At 43.1% G+C, this 26,805-nt stretch overlaps 1 long non-coding RNA gene across 1 annotated transcript in view; it reads left to right on the top strand.

Moving 5' to 3' along the window:
• Positions 1-26,805, top strand: part of LOC143819282 (uncharacterized) — a 49,156-nt gene that overhangs the window by 17,173 nt on the left and 5,178 nt on the right. Inside the window, exon 2 of the long non-coding RNA XR_013224894.1 lies at positions 16,263-16,307. This is a non-coding gene — a long non-coding RNA (uncharacterized LOC143819282). The remainder of the gene's footprint in view (positions 1-16,262; positions 16,308-26,805) is intronic.

Below are 26,805 nucleotides of genomic sequence, written 5' to 3'. Positions count from 1 at the left end.
GGTTCACAATATTTTAATACAAATACAATATATTAACCATTAAAAATTCCCCATTAAAACCCCATTAAAACCCCATTAAAACAATGACTAAGTCACAATGATGGCGATTAAAAAAAAAAAAACTATTCCCATACAGGCCCGCTGGATGAGCAGAAAGGAACGGAGGATAATTGGGCATAGGATGGAACACTCTGGGGAACCAGGTCAGTCTAGTACTGGCCTCCCCCCTCCGGGGAGAGGGGTCCGATCTTAGCCCCGGGCCATCACCCGGCCTTAGACAAACGCCTGGCGGAAGAGCTCCGTTTTGCAGGCTCTGCGGAACTCAGAGAGCTCCGACAGGGCCCGCAGCTCTTCAGGGAGCTCATTCCACCAGGTAGGGGCCAGGACCGAAAAGGCCCTGGCCCTTGTCGAGGCCAGGCGTGCCTCCCGGGGTCCTGGGATCATCAGCAGATTCTTACCCGCAGAGCGAAGTGCCCTGCGGGGGGCATAAGGAGATAGGCGGTCCCTCAAGTATGCAGGACCCAAGCCGCGTATAGTCTTAAAGGTTAATACCAAAACCTTGAACCTGATCCGGAAACAAACTGGCAACCAGTGCAGCTGCTTCAGCAGAGGCTGAACATGGGACCTCCAAGATGATTTAGTGAGGACCCGTGCAGCTGCATTCTGTACCAGCTGTAACTTCCGGGTTAGAGACAAGGGTAGGCCCGCGTAGAGCGAGTTACAGAAGTCTAATCTAGAAGTAACCGTTGCATGGATCACAGTGGCCAGGTGTTCCGGGGGCAGGTAGGGCGCTAGTAGCCGAGCTTGGCGTAGATGGAGAAACGCCGTCCGGGCTACCTTAGTGACCTGGGAAGAGTGCACCCCTCCTGCTGCATTTCAAGCCACAAGGTGATGACTTATTACTTACATGTTAACATACTGGCATGTGTTCTACCACTCTGCTCTGCAAAATCTGTGTTAGAGTATGCAAGATCTGTAGTGTGCACAGATTCAGTGGCATGTAGGAAGAATATCCTACAGGGGCATCGGAGTCAATTTGCATTTAGCATATTTAGACTAGGAATTTCCTGGACCATTTCCGCACTGGAGGCTCTGCACTGGACTGCAGGTGGGAATTTGAATTGAGGCAGGTTGCCTGCATAGGGGAGCCTTTAGTCCAGTGCACTTCATCTGTCCTGGATGGGTGCTTCTGCAGGGGATCTGGGCAGCAAAGTTCCCAGTATGGAACTGGTCCTGGTATTTTCCAAATAATATCCTCCCATGTCCTTATTGGCTCAGTTGGAGAGGTCTTGATCCTTTGAGCCCCCTTCCTCCCTGCTTGCCACCAGAGCAACTGCTAGGGCTCCTTTCGATCTCTCTCCCTCTCTCTCTTTACACAGTTGCTTCTCTTCCAAACAAAACCATTGTATGTCTTAAGCAGCTAGCGCTCTCCTCTACATTGCATGCTTAACCTCTGCTGAGAAACTGAATCCTTTCTCCAATGTAAGAGAATCCTTTCTCTTCCACTGGACCAAAAGCCTCTTGGGTTTGGAGGAAGACTCCTTTGGCCAGCAGAAGGATGGGATGGGAGCTTCAGGCTTTGGTTCATGATGTGGTAGCGTACGAGCCACAAGTTCCACCCCAAAATCTCTGTCTACCTAAGGATCAGCAGGCTTCTAGATGAACTACTGGCTGATCAGGATCCCAGCAAGTTGGATGTCTTAGGGATTCCTGTATGAGTACAGTTATAGGCAGAGTATACTGTACTGCTTTGGATCAAATAAGCATTTTAATACACACCCGTATTCATATATATATTTGTATCACCAGCCATTTTAGGACTGAGTCCCTGACTATGATGCACTTATCTATTTACTTAGACCTATTTACTTAGGTGGCCTGTTTCAGGTGGCTTGTAATTAATTGTAATTAAAAGCCACAGTTTAAAACTGGGGTTGCCAGCTCTGGGTTGGGAAACACCTGGAGACTTTGTGGGTGGAGCTGGGAGTGGTTGGGATTTGGGGCAGGGAGGGACCTCAGTGCTGAATAAGGTTATGACATCCACCCTTCATTGCAGCCATTTTATTATAGGCATACATGCACGTGTGTGCACATACATAAAGCTACACACGCCAAAGATGGAAAGCCGTTTTCCCTTTTCTCTCAAAAGCTCATGCTATTAAGGATTTTGGTTTGCTTTGATTAATTGCCATCAGTGTTTTTTTTTATAATACAAATTAGAATTAGTCTTATCCAAAAAATGGCCGTATTGGACCATCAAAACCTAGCTCCATCTACTACTGAAATATGGACCCTTTTCTTCAAGAAACATTTTCTCACTTCACCTATTTCTTTAAAATTCACGGGGAGTGATGGCCCAACACTCTCCATGCATGCTAGCAACAGAACACAGTTGTGCTCTGAATGGTATTTTAAATGTGGCCTATTTTATAATCCCTGCCACAAATTGACGTTAAGATTCCTGACATCTGTCCTAAAAGGTGCCTTACTTGCTCTTTGGCCAACAGAGAATTGGCAAGGTGGTGCTTCAAACCTTCAAGAATTATGCAGAATGACACGGGCACTCCATTGACCTTCTGTCTGGTTTCCTGCAATTGAAGACGAGGCTGATCTTTTTGGGTCAGGAGTTGACAGCCATGCATGGTGAAGTTCTCATATGGTGGCCGTTGGTTTCTACTCTATTTAGAAATGCCTTAAAAAAAACCCAGATGAGTATAATGTACATATGAAACAGGAAATATAATTTATAAGAATGAAAAATTACCCACAGTGGTCTGGACTGGTTTGTATGTTCCTGCATGTTCATCACAATGGTGCACAGAAGTGGGAAGAAAGCCCATACTTCATGATAGCATCCAAGCCAAGGTAAACAACTAATGTGTAAGTGACCTCCTGTGTGTATGTATGCTGAAGAGATATTCCACTGTGAGGGGGGAAATTTTGGCTTAGTATACAGGTATTTCCATGGATGCAAGCACTGGTGCTTATAGAATGAGATTTTTCAGCCGCCCCTCTCCTGTAGGGGACACCATTAATCCTATTCCTGGGAAGAGCCCCCCAAAAACATTTGGGGGGTATTTAATGCTGAGACAGGAGTGGGGGAAGGGGGAAATTTTGTTCCATGAACACAAGCATTGGGGCTCATGGAAACACTAGGGAGAATCCATGGGATTATCAAGAAATCTGGTGAGTAAAATTACAATTTAGAGACATTTACTTATTTACAAGGTTAAGGAATTGATTATTTGTGAACTTGCCCTAAAATAGCATGATTTGAGTTCTGTAGCAGGCCTTAGAGACAGCTTCTGTTGCTGTTCATATTAGGTTTTCTTTGAGCCACTCTTTTAGTCTATCAGTGGACCGGAGAGAAGAATAAGAGCTGGTCTTTTATACCCCACAGTTTAAAAACTCCTTTCCCTTCCTCTCCCCACACCTTTCCCTTTCTCACTATTCCTGTAAGATAGGTGGGGGTGAGAGAACCCTAAGAGAACTACTCCTTGAGAAGACCTCCAAGAGATCTGTAAGTGGCTCAAGGTCACCCAGTTGGCTTCATGTGGAGGAATGGGGAACCAAACCTGGTTCTCCAGATTAGAAGTCAACACTCTTTAACCACTACATCATCCTGGGAATATTATACATACAAAGGTCTAGGGTTGTGCGCTTCAGCTGCCCAAGTGACCATTCCAGCAGCAACCCTTCTCCCCCCGTGCCACAATACTGGCTGCTTCGGGCTGGAATGGCTGCTTTGGAGGCCAAAGCACACAACCCTAGTCTAAAAGCCTAGGACTCTATACCTTATAGCAAATAGATTATCATCCCATGCTCATACTGTGCAAGAAGTAGAAAAGCTTTTTTTATTACTCAAAGGAGTTTCAAAGTGGCTTGCAGTCACCTTCCCTTTCTATCCACACAACCCTGTGAAGTAGGGGAGGCTGAGAGAGCTCAGAGACAACTGAAACTGGCCCAAGATCACCCAGCAGGCACCCCATTTGTAAAGGAGGGGTAGGGAACCAAACCGAGTTCTCCAGAGTAGAAGTCACCACTCTCAACCATTACACCATGCCATGACTTCCATAGCTCAAAACCAGCCTGATCACATCAGATCTTAGAAGCTAATTAGGGCTAGTATTTGGATGATCTCCATGGAATACCAGAGTTGTGACAAAGAGGCAATGGCAAACAACCTCTAGATATCTTTTGCCTGGAGAATCTTATGGGATTGCTATAAATCAGTGGCAACTTGGCACTTTCCACCACTGTACTTGTATACTTGGTCAGAAATTTAAAATCAAGAAAATCATCTGGTCCTGATGCATACCCTGTGAAATTACTAAAGATAGCCCCTGACTGGTGGGCCCAATATTTGCACTTATAACAGAGATGGAATCATTCCAGCTGCATGGAGAACATCATTCATTGTCCCTATACAAGGATGGCCAAATGGTGGCTCTCCAGATGCCTGTGGACTACAATTCCCATGAACCTCTGACAAGGGTTTAGGGGAACTGTAGTCCATGGACATCTGGACAGCCACTGTTTGGCTATACCTAATATATATGGTGCCAAACATGCTGCACATACAGTGAAAAGAAGACATGCAATTGCTTGATTATATGTCCATGCACAAACCTATGTGTCTACAAAAGCAGGTTTCTGGGATTTCATATAATTTTGGCTCTGTGTAGGAAGTCCTCTTCAAGTTTTCCATATGCATTCCCCAATGGCATAGCTTTCATTGAACGTTGTGGGTATAACTCCCCCAAAGTAAAGAACATTGGAAGGATTATTCCCACTCCTTAATAACCAGCACAGAACAGAAAGCTGCCAGTTACATTTCTGCTCCCCTTCTGCATCAAATTATCTCATAGTCCTTCTATCCTTCAGGTTCCAAATATCTCTTTTATTGGACTAGTGGAGGTGCCGTTTGGGCCAATTGCATGGACGCTGCCCTCGGCCCAGTGAGATGTTCAAATTTCTCTTGCATCTGAGTGACAATTGCTTTCATTAGGTAGCCTAGATAACCTGTGTCCTTTCCATTTTCTAGCAGGGAATGATCCCCCTTATACTATGTCTCTCAAGTGTTTGAAATTGCATCTGAACAACTTTCCATTGGTGCTATAGAAGACCTAAGCTGAACTTTACACTTTTTTTTCAGGGACATCTGTATGTTATCTTCTTCATAGAAATGACATTTACCAGAAATATAAAACATTTAATTGTCCTTTGGGTTTTTTTCTGTTTTATCCATTCAGCTCCACTTTATTTTCTCATCATCCTTGAATCTTAGCCTTCGAAGAGATTCTTCTTATATCATGACAGATTTGACACTTCTGTTCATGAGTAAATAATGTACAGGTATAGTCCTGATTCTTGGGATCTGTCCAGGGATTCTGCACAGGAAGAAGCAGCTGGAGCCACATCTACACCAGTACCAGATAGGCACCAATGGGCTTTCCTGGGTGTTGTGCTTGCCCCTCCCCACTGCCAAAGTTGGCTGGATTGGGGCCACCAGTTCCAGGAGGCTGCATTGCCTACTAGCTCTGGCCCTGGCATGTTCCTCTCCCAGCAGTTCCTCGAAGGCACCCCATTTGTTCTCAGCCCAAACCCCTGGAGATTCCTACCAAAACACCCAGCAATCCAGACTATTATACAATGTTGATGGATCCTGACACCAACTGTTAGGTAGCATGGCCCTGTTTCCCTTTCAAAGTCAATTCAAGGGGCCGGCACTCAGAGAAACCAAAGACAGACATTATCAATGAAGCCATCTGCTACTCCAAAGTAAGGCATGGGGTGGGGAGGGTTGACAAAGGGAAATTTTTCTCCCTCTCCCAAAATACTAGAACTCGAGGGCATCCAATGAGGCTGGTGGACAGTAGGTTCAGGATGAATGGACAAAAAGGAAATACTACTTTACGCAGATATTAAAGTGTGGAATTGCTGCCAGAGGATGCAGTGATGACCATGGGAAAACAACTTTAAAAGGGGATGAGATCGATTCAGGAAAGATAAGTCTGTCAGTGGTTCCTAGCCATGGTGACTGAGGGGAACCTCCACATTCAGAGGCACTAAGCCTCTGAATTCCAGACAGGAGTAGAAGGCCTCGGCCTCTATACCTCCTTTTTGGCCATCAGGAGGAATTAGTTGACCACTGTGTGAGACAGGTTGCTGGACTAAATGCACTATTGGTCTGCTCCAGCAGGACTTTTCTTCTTTAAAAATCATGAACTCCTGAGCTGAGGTCAGATGTGGGACCAGCTGTCAGGTTTCTTCTAGAAGGCTAGTAATTATACCAGGGCTTTCAAGGTCCAGCTGTTGCACTGAGACTTTCCAGTGGGATTTGCTACAGTTATGAGGATCTATGCCTCTGTGGGCTTGCCTTGAATTGATGTTGAATATAGCAGCATTTTGATCTTGAAAATGGTTATTTCCTTCTTGTTTGAGAGACTATATTTCTCCCCTGGAAGAATTTGTCCTGAGAGTCAGCCATGGACCATAGGTTTTCCATAAAGTTCTATGGTGGAATCCATATTAATTCTTTCCCCAGTCAGAAAGGCTGTTGATGAGTTAGAGACTGTGGATTCAGAACTGGGTAACAAAATAAAAGTTATCCAGATGATGAAATCAAGAAGGAAGCTGACCAAACTTTGATCGACATCACCTATTCCATCTCCAGATGCGCGAAAAAGCCACAAAAAATAGCATTCCAAAAGCCAGGGAGAAAAAGAAATGTATGCTCTTGGAAGCACAAACTTTCCCCTTCTCCAGGGTGTCATAATTTCACCTCAATGCTCTCCATGCCAGACCCAACACAAGCAAGAAAAAGAGGTGATGAGAGCTTATCTGCACTGACTGAGGTGAGAAACAAAAGCAGCACAATTGGCAAACTGCGTAAACGAAGCTATTTCCAACTATACTGACACTCTGCTCTTTAGTTATTATGGTTGTTGAAAATGTTTGCTCTATTGTTAGTCACTAATGAGTTATATTTGGGGGAAAACATGGTATACGCAATCCTACTTATAAATGTATGGATTATATGAGGACAGTGGCATTCAGACTGACACAGATGCCCATACCATATCCTTCCAACATGAGGTATGCTAGTCTACTCATTTTGTCTTTTCCCCGCTCCACTCCATTTTCCATTGGATGCTACAATTGTGCCCCATGATGCCCTCACCATGCAGACCAGGCTGTGCATGAATTTGCTTCTGCTCCTCTTGTGATTGACTTCCACATTAAAACTATAGTTTCTGAAGCACAATAAAGCATCAGGTTGGAAGAAGAAGAGGAGGATTGTGGAAGAAACCATAGCAGGATTGTCCCTTCTTCATCCCAATCTGTTCATTTGTCAGTCCACTTTCTGCCAACCTGTAACGGCCACAGTCACGAAGATATCAGTTTGCTGTTCAACGATACTGGAGACTAAGCAGGGCCATCATCTTCAAGGAACTGCCTAGCTTTGAATTTCCTCAGCTGAATAAGGACTTGGCCTAGATTAGCCTTTCTCACCTTTTTTTATCATTGAGAACCCCCTGAAAGATTCTTCAGACTTCAAGAAACACATAAGTGGTACAGTCGTGCAAAATATGGTTGAGAAGCATAGTTGTGTACACGTCCACCTGGGTTCTTTCCCTTTCATACACCCCTCCAGCACCATCATTGGCCATTTTGGGAATGGGGGGGGGCAGGTTGACATGACCATGTATGATAATATCATGATAAATGTTTAACAACCCTGGTTGAGAAAGTCTGGACTAGATAATCTACAAAGCCACTTCCTGATTTTGTACTCTTGCTATGACTCCAAGTTGGGAATGTACAGAATCTAAGGATTAGATCCAGCAATCTGTGGAAGAGAAGAAGGATTTCCCTCCTTCTTCCTCTTCGCTGCTAACTCATAATCATGGTAGGGTTCTTGTTTTTTGCCATCAAGTCACAGCTAATTTATGGCAATCCCGCAATATTTTCAAAGGAAAAAATGTAAGTAACAAGCCTGATAATTTGTGGTGGTCTCCCATCCAAGTTCTAACCAGGGCTGACCCCGCTTTGCTTGTGAGATCAGCTTAGCTTGCTTGGGCTATCCAGGTAGATTAAAAAAGTGATTAGTTCACACCATTCCTGCAATTTCAGTAATCAGCTGTTTTTTCTTGGGGGAGGGTGGGAGACAAAGAGATTGCTTGCTTGCTTGTTTGTACGGTTGTTTGTTTATTATTGGATTTATATACTCCCCTACTCCCATAAGGACTCGGGGCTTTTTATAACATGGATTAAAATGCATAAAAACAATTAGTTTATAAATGACAGTAAAAATTAAACAGTATTAAAAATATCAACTCAATGCTTAAACTTCTGTCTAACTACCCCCTCATCCCAGCCATTATAATTTACCCTCCTGATGTCTATGACTGGTAGCATCTGTCCTGGCATAGGGAATGAGGGAGAAGAGGAACTTGAAAGGAGAACTTAGGGAGGCCAATTTTCCTCGCTTTGGCCCCAATCATAGGCCCAAGTGGAAGAGTTTGACGGAAGGGAATGTGGCAGACCCGCATTTCTCACACTGATTTACCATTGGATCCAATTCTAAGAAACTTTGCTAGTTTTATTGCAGCATTTTGGATTCCCCTTGAAAACCCGGTCAAGTCCTGCCTGAGGAGCATGCTTTGAGTTTCAGTTCAGTCGAATGTTCCACAGTGATTCCACAGCATTACCTATTCAAACGAAATCTCCGTGTGTCAACTTGGCAAAGCGGCTTACGTCCCCTCTAAAGCCAGAAACAGGGAAGCAGCGGAGACATCGCAGGGTGACTAATGACAATGTCAGATCTATTTTAAAAAAGGAGATGTGACCGATGCTGAAATATTCAGAAGCCTCTGAACCCATTTTAGGGGGGGGGGCTGGGGGAAATGCACAAAGGAAAGCAATGATCAAGGTCACTGTTCCCTGCAATAGCAAAAACAACAATAATGACATGGACTATTGGAAACTTCAAACATTTTATCAAGCAGGGAAAATGGAATTACCGGAGAACAAGTACATCATTACCCGCAGCAAATATCAAGAGGCTTGCTCGGAAATTGCTGGACGGGCATATTTTGAACATCAGATACTTCACTCTTACACCCCAGTAGACATCCAGGAGGAGTCGAGATCAATCATACTAGGCCAAGTGCAACTATCACCTTGCAAAAGCAGCTATCTGGATTTATTTTTTTAGGCAGCTTTTTCACCTGATAATATTTACTAATCAAGCTCCTACTAGACCCGACACCTTTCAAGGCTAACGCAGCAATGTATAAAACATGCGGTGTGGAGCAGAAGGTAAATTGCAAATGGAAATCCTAATGAGAAAGAGGTGAGGCTGGATGAGCTGACCAGTATCCTATTTAGATACAAGCTAAGGAAAATGGAACACTTATCAAGAACCAAATGAATTGGAATTCATTTTGTCTCCCAACAAGGCACCATCTTTAAATGGGAGATTGACTGATCAGGGCCCAGGGTTGAAAGAGTTATCTTTGCTTCACTCTGTGGAAATGTTGTAAAACCTAGATAGATTTTTTTTCCAAATTGTAGTAGTTAAAATATTGCACTTTTTTGGCATCGCTGAGCACTTCAGAACAAGTTGTGCTATCGTGTGAAATACGAAAACGCTTTACGGTGACCGAACATTCATTTGTTTAAGCCCAGGACAGGCAATGGCTCTGAGGTCTAAGGCAAAAAATTAACCTGGCTGTGGGTAGCTACAAAACGGCAAAGTTATATGTCAATCAATTTTGTTTACAGTCATAGACAGTAGAAGACATAGAATGACACATTTAAAATCAATTATGAATGGATAAAAACTAAAAAATAGGGCCAAAAGGCCAAGGGACCAAACCCTATGAAGATAGGTTGAGGGACTTGGGAATGTTCAGCCTGGAGAAAAAGGAGGTTGAGAGGGGACATGATAGCCCTTTTTAAGTATTTGAAAGGTTGTCACTTGGAGGAGGGCAGGATGCTGTTTCTGTTGGCTGCAGAGGAGAGGACACGCAGTATTGGGTTTAAACTACAAGTACGATGATATAGGCTAGATATCAGGAAAACAATTTTCACAGTCAGAGTAGTTCAGCAGTAGAATAGGCTGCCTAAGGAGGTGGTGAGCTCCCCCTCACTGGCAGTCTTCAAGCAAAGGTTGGATACACACTTTTCTTGGATGCTTTAGGATGCTTAGGGCTGATCCTGCGTAGAGCAGGGGGTTGGACTAGATGGCCTGTATGGCCCCTTCCCACTCTATGGTTCTATAATTTTATGATTGTATGAAAAAATAAAAACGATTATATATGGATCCAGTATAATAAGTATTAATATGTAGGGTTGGTCCAGCTCTGCCTTATTTTTGTAGCTACCCAAGCATATTTAGCAGTTATTTTTGTTAGGTCTTTCTTTGGGTCCAACAGTATTAACTTAAGACATTGTTTCCTCAGACCTCTGGGGCATTCTGTAAGCACTGAGGCTAGTGAATCTGTACATAGGTGATGATAGAGTTTACATTCAAATATAACATGTTCAGTTGTTTCCATTTGAACTCTGTTACAGATACCCTTGCATGCTTTGAACTTTCCTTCCAGAAAAGAGGTGGGGAGAACATTATAATGGAGAACAGTGAAAGTTCTTCCTTGTTAAATGGCAAAGTTAAATTCAGTGATGTAAAATCTAAATATGCAGGTGCTGATTTTAAACATGAGGTTGCTTTGTGTGTGCAATGGATGCTAAGGAATATTGTCTTCCCAAATGTAATGAAGATTTTAATTGAAGAAAGATAATTTCTTATATTTTTTATAGCAACTGTTCCCAAAAGTAACCGGATGAATCTTTGTGGAGGAACAAAATGTATTTATTGTAGCCCCAAACAATTAGTGACTTGCACCTGAACATTTTGATCATAATGCACATCTGTTTGCATATCTGCATGACTGCATCTACAGAATCTGTGTGACCATTTCCGCACGAGTTATTTTCCTCGACTCCCCATCTCTTTCATTGTGGGGTTTATTCTGGCTTCCATGAACAACCTGAAATTTCCTCTTGGACAGTGCACAGGCAAGCAGCCTATGGAATCTCTTATTTATTACATTATGCTTCTATATACGTTTCCATATATCATACCCCCCCTCCATAAATCCAGACATTAAGTGGCACAGGAGAAGAAAGTGAGGGATCCTCCTCTTAGAGGTTTGAATCCTGTCTACATTGTTTTGTTGTTGGGTTTGTTTTTGTTTTGTTTCAGAAGACACTTCCATGGGCAGAAGTGTACATGTGATTATTCTTGCCAATTCTTAACTCCAAGGGCAGAACTACACTACACAACCTCATGAAGATACTACCAATTCAAAGAGATCAGCAGTTTTTAGCTTTACTAGAGACTACTTAGGTGGACACTCTTCTTCTTCTACTTGTAGGATGCAAGCTGACAGTCCTGCCATAGATAGTCCAATACCTCCATCAAATGAAAAGCTTCTATCAAATGCTGGTTTATTCATGTAGCACAAGCTATGGGCCCCACATTTCCAGGGGCCCCATGTGGTGCCTTCTGCCACATGGATCAGGGCTGAAGCCTCTCTCTTTTCCCTCCTTTTTCCTTTTAAAGGACATTCAGAATGACACACCTTTCCATCATGTTTAATCTTTGTATTCTGGCCTGTGATCATATAAATTCTGGTATGTGACTTGTCTTGCCACACCCTTCCACTGTGAAGAAGAAGAAGAAGAAGAGTTGGTTTTTATATGCTGCTTTTCTTTACCTGGAGGAGTCTCAAAGTGGCTTACAATCACCTTCTCTTCCTCTACTCACAACAGACACCCTGTGAGAGAGATGGGGCTGAGAGAGCCCTGGTATTACTGCCCAGTCAAAACAACTCCATCGGTGCTGTGACATGCCCAAGGTCACCCAGCTGGCTGCATATGGGGGTGTTTAACTGCCAAATGTTGAAATTATGCTTGAATCAATGATTTCCTCTTTTTTCTGATTTAGTAGACAATTCCTTTAAATGTTCTACTCTGCTTCTCTGAACTGTGGGTTTCCTGGTCATAGCCCCATTTGTTAGTCACTATGCTGAACTAGCACAACATAACCTACATAGATCGACTTGGAAGAAGCAGAAAAGTGGGAACTCTCTGGGCCATTCCACACAATGACCAATGTTGCTAAACGTTTGCAGTATGCAGAAACGCTATATTTAATAGTGGAATTTCATCATTCTTCACACCTTCAATTCTAGTGGAATATTGAAGTCCCAGTAGTGGTCTATTCATTCCCCACAGGTTTCCGGTCTCGCCGGAATCACAACAAAGGAGGCAATATTTTTCCGTGCTTCTTCCCACCCCTGGCCATCAATCAAACAGAACAGCCAATTAACTGTTGTGTTTGTGCTCCTGAAAAGGCCCTTTCCCTTTAAAAAACTGTTTTTTAAAAGCCCGAAAAAATCAGTAGCAATAAGTATTTGTTCATTCAATGTCTCAATACCTTTTTTGCTGGTGTAGAAGCTGGCAGCATATAAGAACCAACTCTTCTTCTTCTTCTTCTTCTTCTTCTTCTTCTTCTTCTTCTTCTTCTTCTTCTTCTTCTTCTTCTTCTTCTTCTTCAAATCAGCTGGCAGCAAAATAGCTAAGTAGTAAGAGTGTTTCCGGCTGCTTTGGGCTTTCTTTTGCAATCTCTTTAAAATTTAAAGAGACTGCACAAGACAGCTGGGAAATCGGGAGCACCATGTCTGGGGTTGGATGCTGCTTCAATATGACTGTTTATGCACTGGGAACTTCACTGCCCAACCCCCCTATCAGGAGCATAGATAGGGGGTGGATGCGGTGCACCAGGCCAAATGCTCTCTCATGTGGGTGCAGGAAGAGGTGGGGCAACCTGCCACGACTAAAACTCCAGCCTGCAGCCCAGCATGAAACCTCCAGTGCATAAACGGTCATGGAGAAGCCTTGCTTATTCATTGCTTTCACCGGTTTAAGGGGGAAAAAATGGTGATCGCGTCTCCGGAAGCTCAGGGGCGAGAGCTAGTGAGGGACATTCTTTCTACCACTATTTTGATAACGCACATGTCTTTCACTGATGTGTTGCGGCTTGTGCTAAGAAGTGTAGCGTTTTTTTCAGGGGGACTCCGCTTTTCTGGATTTCCCCCTAAGCGCTATAAAATTCCGATTGTTGCTGGAGTTTGGCAGGAGTTTTGTGGTTTGTTTATGATGGTATGCAGAATGTTAACAGAAGGTTCAGCTACATTTAAGTTGTGCGGAATGGACCTCTGAATTTGTCTTCTGAATGAGTTGCTGGTAGATGCCAGATCATATTTTCAGAAAATGCTATGAAGACAAATAATATTCCAACAGTCCATGATGAAAATTGCTGTCGGCCAGCATTGCTCTGTCCATTAAACTCCATTCATGATACTTATAGTTCTAAAGTCAGTAAATTTCAATAAACTCCTAGGCGGAAATCCAGTATTATTCTGTGTGATTCTCTGTCACCTCCCCCCCCCCATCATATATCATAATACGGATGTAAAAGTTGTCCATTGACTTCAGACTAATATTTAATGAGGATGTTTCCTACAACTGTAGATAGTGTCAAAGTGAAGTACGGAATGCCCGCGGAAAGATAATAGTTTGGCTGATTTGATCAAAGAAGGTACAGGACGGAGGGAGAAAAGGCAATGCCTGAGCTTAATGAAGATAAACAAACTGTTTGAGAACTCTGCCATTCCTGGGACTGCTGTGATGTCACCGACTAGAAATCAATCTACTGCCATCCGTCCTCCTCAAACACTGGCTGAGATGTTGCGGTGTTATGGAATGCTTACAAACATTCTGTCTGCTAGACAATCCAGGGGTTAACATGAAAGAATTTATAGCACTGTCATTTCTCTTCTGCCCCACCCCCAATAGTTTGCACTTTCTCCTACTCCCCCCCCCAAAAAAAAGGAGTGAGATGTGGAGATGTTCATATGCCATGGTTAAATAATACAAGTCTTTCCTATTTGATTGATTTGATTGATTATATCATACAAAATCAATAGTATTTTATTGCCAGGGTTAGAAATGCTGTTTCAGCTGCTAAAGTCTGATTTCCCCATTAGAATATGAGAATAACTTTGTGTGGTCCTTTAAAAAAAACCCTTTACAATATTACTAACACACACAGCTGAAATTCTTAGACAGAGTGTTTTTGTTTTGTTTTGGTAAAGGAGCCCGTCTTCCAACTTTCCTCTTCCCCCAGTGGTGAGGCCAGCCTTTATTGGGGATGTTATTTTAGACCTTACCCATCAAACTGGTGGAATAGCTTGCAAGGCCCTGATCTCTTCCAGGATTGCATTCTTCCAGGCCGGGGCCAGGGCTGAGAAGCCCCTGGCCCTGGTCGAGGCCAATTTCACCTCCTTGGGGCTGGGGATCCTGAGCAGATGTTGATACGAAGATTTTATTGCACTTGGGTGGTCAGAGTGTTTCCCCGCACTGAAGTATAAGAGCAAAAGATCCCCATGGTTAATAATACAACACTGGAATTGGATCTCAGATTGTGAGCATTTGGGGGACACAGGCCCATTCTGCAAACATCGGATAATATTCTTGGAATGCACTTTAGAAGCAGGTTTTCCCAAAACCTTTTGCACAGGAAAATCCAGCTGCAAAAGAACATTGAAAATGCATTATCCAACATGTGTAGAATAAGCCATGATCTAAATATTCTTAGCAGTTGTGAAGAATCGATTTGGTTAGGCAAAGGGAAAAAGAAGAAGAGTTGGTTCTTATATGCCTCTTTTCCCTACCCAAAGGAGTCCCAAAGGGGCTTACAGTCACCTTCCCATTCCTCTCCCCACAACAGACACCCTGTGGGGTTGGTGAGGCTGAGAGAGCCCTGATATCACTGTTCGGTCAGTACAGTTTTTATCAGTGCCGTGGCGAGCCCAAGGTCACCCAGCTGGCTGCATGTGGGGGAGTGCAGAATCAAACCTGGCATGCCAGATTAGAAGTCCACACTCCTAACCCCTACACCAAATTGGCACTCCTAACCACTACACCAAGAAAAACTAGCCCGAGGTTACAATGTACATGTACATATACATATACATATACATAGATATTTAAAATCAGAAGATTCAATGCAATGCACTTAATGCTTAGATTATCCCAAACATATGCAATAATAATGTACAATATACCTTTAAAAACTCATAAATGCTAGAATTGCACGATGAGATGGCTTGCTCAAAATTTAAGTAATGCTATTAAATGATATTGTCAACTTGTTAATAGAGCCTGATTAAGAATTTACACCTCTGTGAACAGATTAGCAGGTCTAATTCATTTTGATCTGTTAACTTCAATTTGCAGTTTTAAAAAGGTGTCATCATGATGGAATTTATAGTTCAGTCTCCTTGTGTTTAGAGCTAATGAATTCCATTTTTGAGTGCCTGAATAGAAAAGAGATTTGGATTTTTTTTTCCTCTTTGAGCACAGCCATTGAATCAGCGCTGCTGTTAACATCTGGATACCACATACATAGCACGCATTCTGTACGTGGAGAGTATTGAAAATGTACAGATTTGCTTTAATTTGCACTGTCTCTATGGATCACAGTCTGTTAACACCCCCTATTTGCACACATTCATAGATCTGCATATTTTCACCACACATATAATGAGCAACCCTCAAAAATTGGTACAGAATAATGCCACAGCTAATTTGGTAGGTATTACTATTGTACGCTGATCCACCCATTGACAGCACGCACTCACTGTATTCAGATACGTCTTTTTTATTCAGAAATTTCCATTCTTGCTATTCAACACTGGATTTTCTAGTTACCTGGGCCTGTCAGGGAATTTCCCACCCACATCCCCATTTCCCACTCCCAAGAAATTGAGGACTGCCCCCCCCAAACAAAAAACCCTCCATAGGAATTCTAGAGGAATTTCTCCTAGTCTCTATGGTCCTTATCATAGGGATTAGGGGAAATTTCTAAAGCATCACCCAGCAGTGAGATCGCATCCATCCCAAACCCCACCCTTCATAGGGACTGTCCTTCAAATTTCCTGACCTTTGCCTACACAGCTGGAAACCTTATTAAGTATGTTTGTATATACCAAACAGCAGCACTGAAATTGTATTTTAGAAGAGCCTTTCCCCTTTATTAGAATAACTATTTTTGTTCCTTCCTTTTTACTACCTGATGGCATCTCAAAGCATCTTAAAATAGCTTATCCTTCTTCTCCCCACAACAGGACACCCTGTGAGGTAGATGAGGCTGAGAGAGCTCTGAAAGAACTGTAAGTAGCCCAAGGTCACCAGCTGGCTGCATGTGGAGGAGGAGTAGGGAATCAAACCCAGTTCTCCAGATTAGAAGCTCTATGGTACAGAGGGTAATGATTACCCCTTCCCTCTTTTTTTGGTAGGGGGAAAAAACATGCCCCTTTCTGTCATTACATATCAGCACTACCATAATACTTGTGCAGATTCCTGTTGAACATAGCTTTACCTTTTTCCTTCCCCTCTGTGCAACTTCCTACCCAAACTACACTGCGAGTGTCAATACATACTATTCTCCCCATACACTTCTCAATAGTTGGAATGTTCCTAAACATTCCAAACCTTACCTGCTGCATCAAAGGCTGATTTCAATCAACTGAAACTAGAACATTCAGACAAAAGTCACATACATGTCATATGTTGGCTGTTTTTACCTTGGGGTGTGCCCCACCCCCTTTTGTGGAGCTTAGCAAACAAAATTTTTGTGCTCTGTACTTCAGTTTGATGCCTCTGCAAACTGGCCTGAGCCAGTGAGCAAAAGCTGACATTGCCTTCAGATATAGATATATAGATAACTTGCACAATCTCAGCCCTGCTCTCTCATAAAAGCTGGTTTTCACTATCAACACAGCTGAAAGGGTAGGCTCTCCTCTGTCAATTCCAATCTCTCCCCAAATGCTTTGTAGACATTCCCTGCAGTAGAAAACATATGGTCACAAGGTTTTTCCTAATTCAATTTTTAACACTGTGTTGCCATATATGGATACAATGATTTATGGTAAAATGAGTTATACCGACTTTGGGGGGAGGGAGCCATCATGATGAAAATTATATGTGGCTTCAGGTTATGTACGGTGAAGGGATTTAAGCGATTGCTTTTGTGTTCAGCTTTCGAAAGAAACCAAAGCATGACCTTTATTTAAACCACATTGCAGAAACTGAATTAAAAAAAAATAAAAATAAATGGACTGTTGCAGTGTAAATCAACTGAGGTCAAAATCCAACTTAAAAATCCGTACTTGGATTTGAGTCCATTTCATGTGGGTTGGTCAGTAGCAGCTGAACATGATCTGAGTCCAATGGGACCTTTAAGACCAACAAAGTTTTATTGATTGGCATGGGCACATCTTGGGGGTTCTAATAAGGACATGCACACATCCTGTTTTGGCTTTAAATATAGCCACAGCCATTTATTCCAACATCCCATCCCAAAAGAGTGTTGGCCCAGCAAGGAAAAAGGAGAAGAAGAAGAAGAAGTGTTGGTTCTTATATGCCCCTTTTCCCTACCTGAAGGAGGCTCAAATTGGCTTACAGTCACCTTCCCATTCCTCTCCCCACAACAGACACCCTGTGGGGTGGGTGAGGCTGAGAGAGCGCTGATATCACTGCTCGGTCAGAACAGTTTTATCAGTGTTGTGGTGAGCCCAAGGTCACCCAGCTGTTTGCATGTGGGGGAGCGCAGAATCGAACCTGGCATGCCAGATTAGAAGTCCACACTCCTAACCACTACATCAAACAGTACAGGCAAACTCCATTCAGCCCTCAGGGTCACTAAATTGCACCAAGAACCCTCCCCAGTTCCCAGCAAGGATATCCTGGCCATAGGGACCCTCCCCCCTGGGAAGTGTCCACCTGGGAAAACCCGAGTTTCACAGACTACCTGGCAATGGTGATCCCCCAGCTTCTTGGCCGGTTTGGCACCCAGTTGCAACTTGTTGCCTCTATAGAGAGGCCACTAACATGGGGAGTCTGGAGTGCAGGCCGCACCCCCCCCCCAAAAAAAAACCAACAACCCAGGCTCCCTTCCATGTGATCCGCCAGCTGTGACAATTTAAAATGAACATGCAAACCATAACATACTTCAACCCCAACCCATACAAACGGCCATAATCATAACAAGGAGAGGGTGGTTGGGTAGCTGTTCTCTGGTGGAGTCAGGAAAGAGGCCAGGCTGGTGCATGTGGTGCATCATTCCACCATGCCGCTGTAACACGCCTAATGGCACAAACATCTCCCATAAGGTCACACTGATTTTTCAAGGCCTAATCCTGTTTCTTCTGTGGCACAAAGTTGGAGAGTGACTACATGAGTTGAATAATGAACCAGTGAAATTCCCCTTCCCAATCAGAAACAGAAGAAATGCACCCGATGGATTTTTGGGGTGGGTGGACTCAGCGTTCTAGTGGAACAAAGTGCATGCAAAAGGAAACCTCAATAAATGTGTGGGCCAGTCTACAATCACAAAGCTGTTGAGGTATGCCTCTGCATGAAACATGAGTTGCTATCTCTCTTGCCTTTCATTCATTCATTCATTCATTCATTCATTCATTCATTCATTCATTCATTCATTCATTCATATTTCTATACTGGGCCTTGACCGCGTATGGCCATGAAGGTAATTACCAGAACCTTTAACCTGATCCGGAATTCAACTGGCAACCAATTTTGAAACATGAGACAGTCCCCAAGAGTTCTCTGCTTGGACTCCTGGCCAGGTATAAATTCCCTTTATTGTTTGGATTGCGAGCAATGATATCCAAGTCTATGACAGTTCAACCAAAAAGAAGCAATACCGCAATTGTGGAAATCAACTCCCTTTGAACATGAGTTGTTGTTCGCCAAGACAAAAATGAAATACATGACTGAATTTAATAGGGTAGAGAAGCCGGGAGAGAGTGGAACCAAAAGAGCATATGTTAAAAGACAAGAATCTATTGCAAAAAGAACCACTTTGCCGTTGCAGGAATTTAGATATAAAGGGGGTGAGTTCCCCCCCCCCTTTGCCTTTTAAAGATAGGAAAATGCAAAGCAAAATTTGAAGCTTATTTTATTTCCATTGTCTGCGTCTATATATGGAAATTAAGTATACACTGATTTTAGAATGGCATAGGATTTCGTTGCTGTCTGTAACCAGGGAGTAGCCCTGTCCTGGTCATCAAGTTGATTATGAATCTCAATATATTGCTTACAATTTAGATGCATGAAATGGAATATTTGAATAAGGTGGCCCACACAGCCCCTTCCAACTCTATGATTCTATGAATAATAAGGAATGCATAAGAAAGAAATACTAGGAGTAACTGTTGAAAAATCATTTTAAAATTTCTATAGTGAATTCCTATGCTCACCCTGATCATCCTGAAAAACCCAATTTACAGTGCTGTCCAACTCAGAGTTATCCCCTTCTGTCTATTGATTTCAATGGACTTAGGTCTGTATTATCAAATATCGTATATAGATTTGACTGTTTAGACCCAAAGGCCATCACAATATGTGTGAAACCTTCCTCCAAGAATTTTGTTGATCAGCTTCCCTGACAGTTTCCTGGTTGTTTTGGCAGAGTCATTCTTTTCTATTTTGCCTTAGATAAAAGCTGGTATCACCAAGCTAGGAATGTGTGAAAACACAGACTTTCCCCCCTTTTTGATCATTTAGAAATTCCATAGAGGAGCTATCTGGAGAGCTATCTGCCCATATTGTTCCTATTTTCCAGGGACCATTGTTATTGTTATGTATTTCGGCTCATCTATAAACTATCATTACTGTGTATGCATGTGAAAATTGAATAATGAAGAGATATGACAAGAAGAAAGCCAATTCCTTTGAAATGTGTTGGATGAAAGGTTCCTAAATACTGTGGACTACCCAAAAGACAAATCAGTGTTCCTTTTTTTAATACCAAATCAAGTCTGAACTCTCCTTGGAAGCTAAAATGACCAAGCTGAGGCTATTGTATGCTGGTCACATTTATGAGAAGACAAAAATCACTGGAAAAGACAATCATGCTAAGAAAAATTGAAGGCAGCAGGTAAACAGGAAGACTGACTGTGAGAGGGATTGACTCAAGCAAGAAAGCCATGGCTTTCAGTTTGCAAGACCTGAGCAAAGCTGTTCATGACAGAATGCTCACAGGAATGGGCATGAACGGGCTCATGAACTAAAATCTGCGATGAATTTAGGCTGGTTCATAGTTAAAAAAACAAAGTTTGTGGCAGGTCAACTGGCACAAACTTTCTACGAGCTTTCAAATGGTTCGTGGCAGTTTGTGACAGTTCATGAAAGGATACATTTCCAGAAAATTTGTCTCTGATCAATGAAAATATTTACCAAACTTGAAGAAGAAGAAGAAGAAGAAAAAGAAGAAGAAGAAGAAGAAGAAGAAGAGTTGGTTCTTATATGCCGCTTTTCCCTACCCGAAGGAGGCTCAAAGTGGCTTACAGTCACCTTCCCATTCCTCTCCTCACAACAGACACCCTGTGAGGAGCGTGAGGCTGAGAGAGCCCTGATATCACTGCTCGGTCAGAACAGCTTTCTCAGTGCCGTGGTGAGCCCAAGGTCACCCAGCTGGCTGCATGTGGGGGAGCACAGAATCGAACCTGGCATCAGGGGAGGGACTGTAGATGAGCAAGATGAAGGATGAAGTTCCCATTGATTTTGGTGCCTGTAGCTTGCTTTGGTGCCTGTAGCTGCACCTGGCATTTTCGAGGGGCAGCTTCCTTGGGGGAGGGGCATAACTTGGATGCCATGAATCCAATCATCACCAAAATTGAAGGGCAGGTAAAGATAGTCAGAGCTACTGCAAGTTTATTGTCTCTAGCGCATCAGGGAGGTCTACCACATCATGAACTTCACAAACTGAACTAATTTGTTTGGTGCTTAAAAGCTCATACCTGTTTGTGGCTCAGGCCCTGAACCAAAATGATCCACATTTTCCTGGTTCATGCCCATCCCTAAATTCATCCATAGGGTCACCATAAGTTAGAAGCAACTGTCACCACTTAACCCACACACCTAAACTGGTATTAGCCATTATTTCTGAACAAGCTGATTGGCAACCCTACCCCCTTTAGAACCCTAGGCATCTTTTCATTACTATTTTATCTCACAATTATGGCCCTTTTCTATATTTTCCATATTTGGAACACCTTCGGGAGGAGGGGGGGTTGCATTCTATGAATCAGTGGAAATTATCAGGCTAAAATAGGGGAAACACTTTTTGGGTCGAAATTAAACTGTACTCTCATTCAGTATCAAAGCAGTGCTGACCATCATGTAAAATACATACAGTTAGATTAATAATATATTATTCCTCCTGATAAAATGAATCATCTACTGTGGACTTGGCATTCCTGGTCTTGGCATGGATTGGCAGAGCCATTATTGATTGTCATGATTTCAGAAATAGCAAATGCTACTAATAACGAGTTACGTTCTCACACTGGAATCATCAAACTGGCACTTTGAAAGGGACGGCGTGTATCACCATGTTGGCAAGTAACAAATATGAAGGTTACTTTTAAAATGTGTGTCAAATTGGGGGAAAATGTTTGCTCATCATCACTTTTAGACAAGCAGAACAGAAGAGCCTGCATTTTGTAATCATAGATAGTAAAGAAACAATCTCTCTAAACCTTAAGCAATTTATTCTCCTCCAAAGAAGGGAAATGACACACAACAAGCAATATGAAAGAATGGAGTGGGGCTTTGTCTGGTGGAATCTTAAAAACATAAGAAGAGCCCTGCTGGATCAGACCAATGGTCCATCTGGTCCATCATTCTTCACACACAGTGGAGAACCAGATCCTCTGGATGGCTACCAGCAAGGCAGAGAAGCCGAGACCTGTCCCTCGTGAGAACATAAGAAGAGCCCTGCTGGAACGGACCAATGGTCCATTTAGTTCTGCATCCTGCCTCACATAATGGCCAACCATTTCCTCTAGAGAGCAAAATACAGCACAGAGAGGCTGAGGCCTTCCCATCATAAAAAGAGCCCTGCTGGATTAGACCAATATCTAGTCTGCCGTCTTGTCTCACACACTGGACCAATCAATTTGTCTGGAAGGCCAACAGCAGGGCTCAGAGGTAGAGGCCTTCTCCTCCTGGTTCTGGGATTCAGAGGCTTAGTACCCCTGAATGTGTAGGTTCCCCTCAGTCATGAGGGCTAGTAGCCATTGATAGACTTCTCCTCCATGACTCTATCTGATCCTCTTTTGAAGCTGCTAATAACTGATAAAGGATTTATTGGTTTCAGTCTGATTTTATGTTATTGTCTTGCCTAATCAGGCTGTTTTAATCATATTTTGGAGCAATGTTTTGTTTTTTAAGGGCCTTTTGTTATTGGAGCCCATACTTGGTACTCCTAATTTGTTTTTAAATGGTTTTAGCTGAATTGTTTCTTTTTTTCAGCTTTCTTACAACTCATTTTGAGCTCCTTTACATCTGCTTGGGGACTTCTCTGTATGTGTTTTAAGTCTGTTTGACTTTTCATTAACAAATTACTGTGCTTTGACCTTTTGTCTCCCATTGTTCTTATCCAATTACTCTTATTTTTCCCCCATTCCTTGAGTCTTCTCAATTGTTGCATTAATCCAAGACAGCTGATTCCAAAATGTTCACTGGAGAACAAATATGCAATGCTGCCTTGGTTTGGTCCCCTTTGTTGGAGAAAGTATTAGACCTTTATGGTATTTTCAGAATATTTAAGTTACTGAAAATATACATCAGAATAGAAATGTCTGTCTATAATTCTTCTTGGCTTTTTACTGCAATGGAATACAGGAAACTCAAACCTTTGAAAGCTACGCTTCTTAAAGCTGGAGGAAAGTAAGCAGTGAAGAAGGGTATTGTCAGAGTTTAAATAGGCAAAGGAGGATCAAAGCAATGGCTGCTTAAAGAATAAATTGCTTTTTGAGAAGAAAATAAACTTTGTAAAGAAGAGACAAGAGAGATCGTAGTTCTGACTGACTAAGTCAGACATTCCCAACCAGGGATCTGTGGACACCCAGAGGTCCACAGGACCTCCAGAGGGGGTCTATGACCTTACCCTTCATGCCTCAATGGACTTGACCACAAGCTAGGAAACTGTATGTTTCCATTGCTCCCACTCCACCACCACCGTGAGCATGAGTGAGTTCTCTCATGGTTTTTGCTCCTGGAAGAGGACAGAGCATGCACACCTATTTCTGGCTTAAACTACCTCCTTCTCTCCCCCTCTCAGTCTTCCTTGAGCCTGCCTGTCAACACTGGTGGTGATATCAATTCCAGTGACATGTCACTTCTTGGGGCATGGCAGGGAGGGGTGGCCAACTGACATCACTTCCAGAACTCCTCAAAGCCTGAAAAAAAAGCCATGGCCATGACTTACCCGGCTTCAGGTTGATGACGTGGGAGCGGCAGGGATGACTGGGAGGGGAACGTGCATGCCTGGCTGGGCGCGCACAGCTCAGGGGGCAGAGGGCAGAGCCAGAGGCACCTATGTAAGGTGCCTCATGGGTGGGCCTGGCCTTTCTGCCATCTGCTCCCACCAAGACAGCTTCCCACCCCCTTGCCCCTTTATCCTGGTTACTCGTCCTGTTAATTTTTCCATCACAGCAGTTAAAAGGGCACGAGACAAGAGCCCAGGGTTGTCAGGGCCCAGGTTGCGTACTGGAGCCGGGAAGGAGGGGGGCTTCATAAGAGACTGGCTTTTGGGAGCCCTGCCTACCCGGCTGGGTAGGTAAGGGCTCCCCCGGGCGGCTGGGGGGCTGAATGAGGTAGGCACCCGTCGCCCACCTGCCAAGTTGCTTCCTGGGACTTGGATCCTGGAGGGTAGGACCTATCCACCAGGCTGGGTGGGAAAAGGACCCAGGAACCTTCAGGGCAAGAATGTGAACAGCCGGACAGCTGAAGTGGGCTCCATGTCTCGTGCCAGGCCAACCCTCTGGCTGGAGGTGGTTTCAAATAAGGTTGTGGCCTTGTTAACACCAAAATGGAGTCGTGTCATCCTTGCCAACATGCTACCTGCCAATCAATTATTTCAGGGGCTCCACCATGGTCAAAAGGTTGGACTAAATGTTGGTCTTTTGGAGGCAATCAGGGAGGAAGAATGTTTAAAGGAGCAAGAAGTCTTCATTTGAGCCAATCAGGCCATTGGAGGGGAATTCTTTGACAAATATCAGGTTGTTCCTAATCAAAATATGCTAACTACATGGCCATTTCTGTATGAGGGAAATGTTCCTGGACAGCCTTAGCATGTTGGCGGCATATATAGCCTCCTCCATATGACATTGCCAATATCCTGAGGCTATTCAGTAGCCAGGTCGCAATTTGGCCATTTTTAAATTGTAATTTGGGGAATCCAGGAAACTAGAGATCAGTTCACCTGGGGAAAATGGCTGATTTGGATGATGGACTCAAATGACAATAGACCATAATATGGTCCCTTCCCTCCCTAAACAAAATATGTTATCTTGCCTTAATTTAGATTACCACAAATCAGTTTTCCAGAAATCAATCAATCAATCAATCAATCAATCAATCAATCAATCAATCAGTCAGTCAGTCAGTCAGTCAGTCAGTCAGTCAGTCAGTCAGTCAGTCAGTCTTCCTTCCTTCCTTCCTTCCTTCCTTCCTTCCTTCCTTCCTTCCTTCCTTCCTTCCTTCCTTCCTTCCTTCCTTCCTTCCTTCCTCTTTGCCTCAGCCTTCAGAGGGAGCTATAACAAAGTTTTAGAGGTAGATAAGTCAGGTCCATTTTAACCTATTTCTCTGTGATCTTTTATTGCTTTCCCATTGGAAGAAAACTGATATTCTTGGGGAATTTTGCTTCCTTCTCTTTTCCCCCCCATCCCTTCCTCTCTTGCACAACAAGACTCTCCATCTTAGCACTATGATGGGTCCTGCATCTCCACCCATCCTAGCTAGGTAGCATCAAATATGAGCCTATTTTTCTCCTGAACTCTCCAGTAATATATTTCTTATAATAAATTAGTTAGATTAGATTGAAGCAGTAATGGCTGCCTACTTGTTTGTTGGTTGTTTTGCTTAACTGCACTCACACAATAGGACACGAGGCTACTGCTGTTTGCTAAGCCTACCGTACTCTGCTAACTTTAGAGACTAAAGTCCAAGAGCTTATTTGAATGCTTCCTTCCTCCTTTTCATTTTTATTGCAATTACTGTAGACATCACGGTGCATAATAACTCAATACAACAAAAATGAGGGAAAGAAAAGAGAAAAACATGTTTATAACAATTCATTAAAAATAAAAGGGACATGTCTTATCTATAACTTCTGCATTCCAAGTCATAATTTTTAAATAAAGGTTCAGCATTCACAAGACTTCTTTTTTTACATGGTAGACATGGCAAGATGTTGATTTAGTTAGTAAGGTTTAATTTGCCCAGGCCTATAGAGATTCAAAGGAGGCATAAAGCCTCACTGGGTGTTCTAAAAATTGGCAACCAATGGGAAGGTGCAGCTGTGAGGGTAATATTCTGGCCACAACTCCCCTAAACAAGCCATCTAGCTAGGTAGCTTAGATGGCTACTGCCTACTCACTTTCCTTTTAGGCATCATGAGATTAGAGGGTCATCAACTGGATCAGGCAGAAATTTTGGGTTTTCCCCAAAATTGACTATTGGAGATGACAAGGGTTGATAGTTTACTATGTCAGTCATAACTAGTTTGGGCAGCAATTGGGCAGGGTGATCACGATAGACTGGCAAGCACCTTGGGACATCTCAAGTGGTGGTGATGGGAGGTGTCTGGGACAGCACATCACTGACTGTGTGGCTGGGCAAGAGAGGTCTTTGGTGTTGAGTAACATCTGTGGCTGTGAGGTGCATGAGGTGAGTGAATGGGGCTGGGCATCTCTCAGCACATTGTGTGCAGGTGATGATAAGCAAAGCCAACAGAAGATGCTTGGCTGTAGTTGGAGTCCAAGTGGGTCTGGCCAAAAAGGGAGCCCAGCACAGCCTGTCCATTTAAATATGTTAACATATTTAACTATGATGCAAATGAGTATAATTAATTAAATGAAATTGAGCTGGTGGTCTGGGGTCTTCATTGAAGGTAATCCTATGTTCATGCTAAAACTTTTAACCGCTGTGAACTCCCACTGTTATTACCAAGCATTAAAATAATTAATTTCTATAGAAATCTCCACTTAAATTAACTTAAAGGAGACTTGAAGCTATAATTTACAAGAAATCTAAATGCATATTGACAAGGGAAGAGAGGGTGCTTGCAGCAGGCATTACAACAGAATGTATGACCCAAATGGGGCTGTTTGCCTGGTGTGCCCAACGAAGAATACAGCAGGGAGATTCTGGATGTTGAATTTTAGTGCAATAAGGGGGACCTCATAAAAAAGCAAAAAAGATGTATCTTATCTATAGCTTCTATGGCAAAGACCCGAGAATTCCGCTAGTGAGGTATTAGCAACAAGCATTTATACCATGGGTAGTCAAACTGCGGCCCTCCAGATGTCCATGGACAACAATTCCCATGAGCTCCTGCCAGCATTTGCTGGCAGGGGCTCATGGGAATTGTAGTCCATGGACACCTGGAGGGCCGCAGTTTGACTACCCCTGATTTGTACAATGTTACAAGCAACCTGTGGGACGTTAAACAGTTCTGCAGGGCTTGCAAGACAGAACTGTTAAGCCAGGACTATGGTTGAAGCCTTGAAATAACAACAAAATCTGTTGTCCTCCCTGCCTGAGACTCCACCTAATTAAGGATGGACATTTTGTGACCAC

The sequence above is a fragment of the Paroedura picta genome, chromosome 10, assembly GCF_049243985.1.
Source record: "Paroedura picta isolate Pp20150507F chromosome 10, Ppicta_v3.0, whole genome shotgun sequence".
Taxonomy (NCBI): domain Eukaryota; kingdom Metazoa; phylum Chordata; class Lepidosauria; order Squamata; family Gekkonidae; genus Paroedura; species Paroedura picta.
This window is presented reverse-complemented; position numbering and strand designations above follow the sequence as displayed.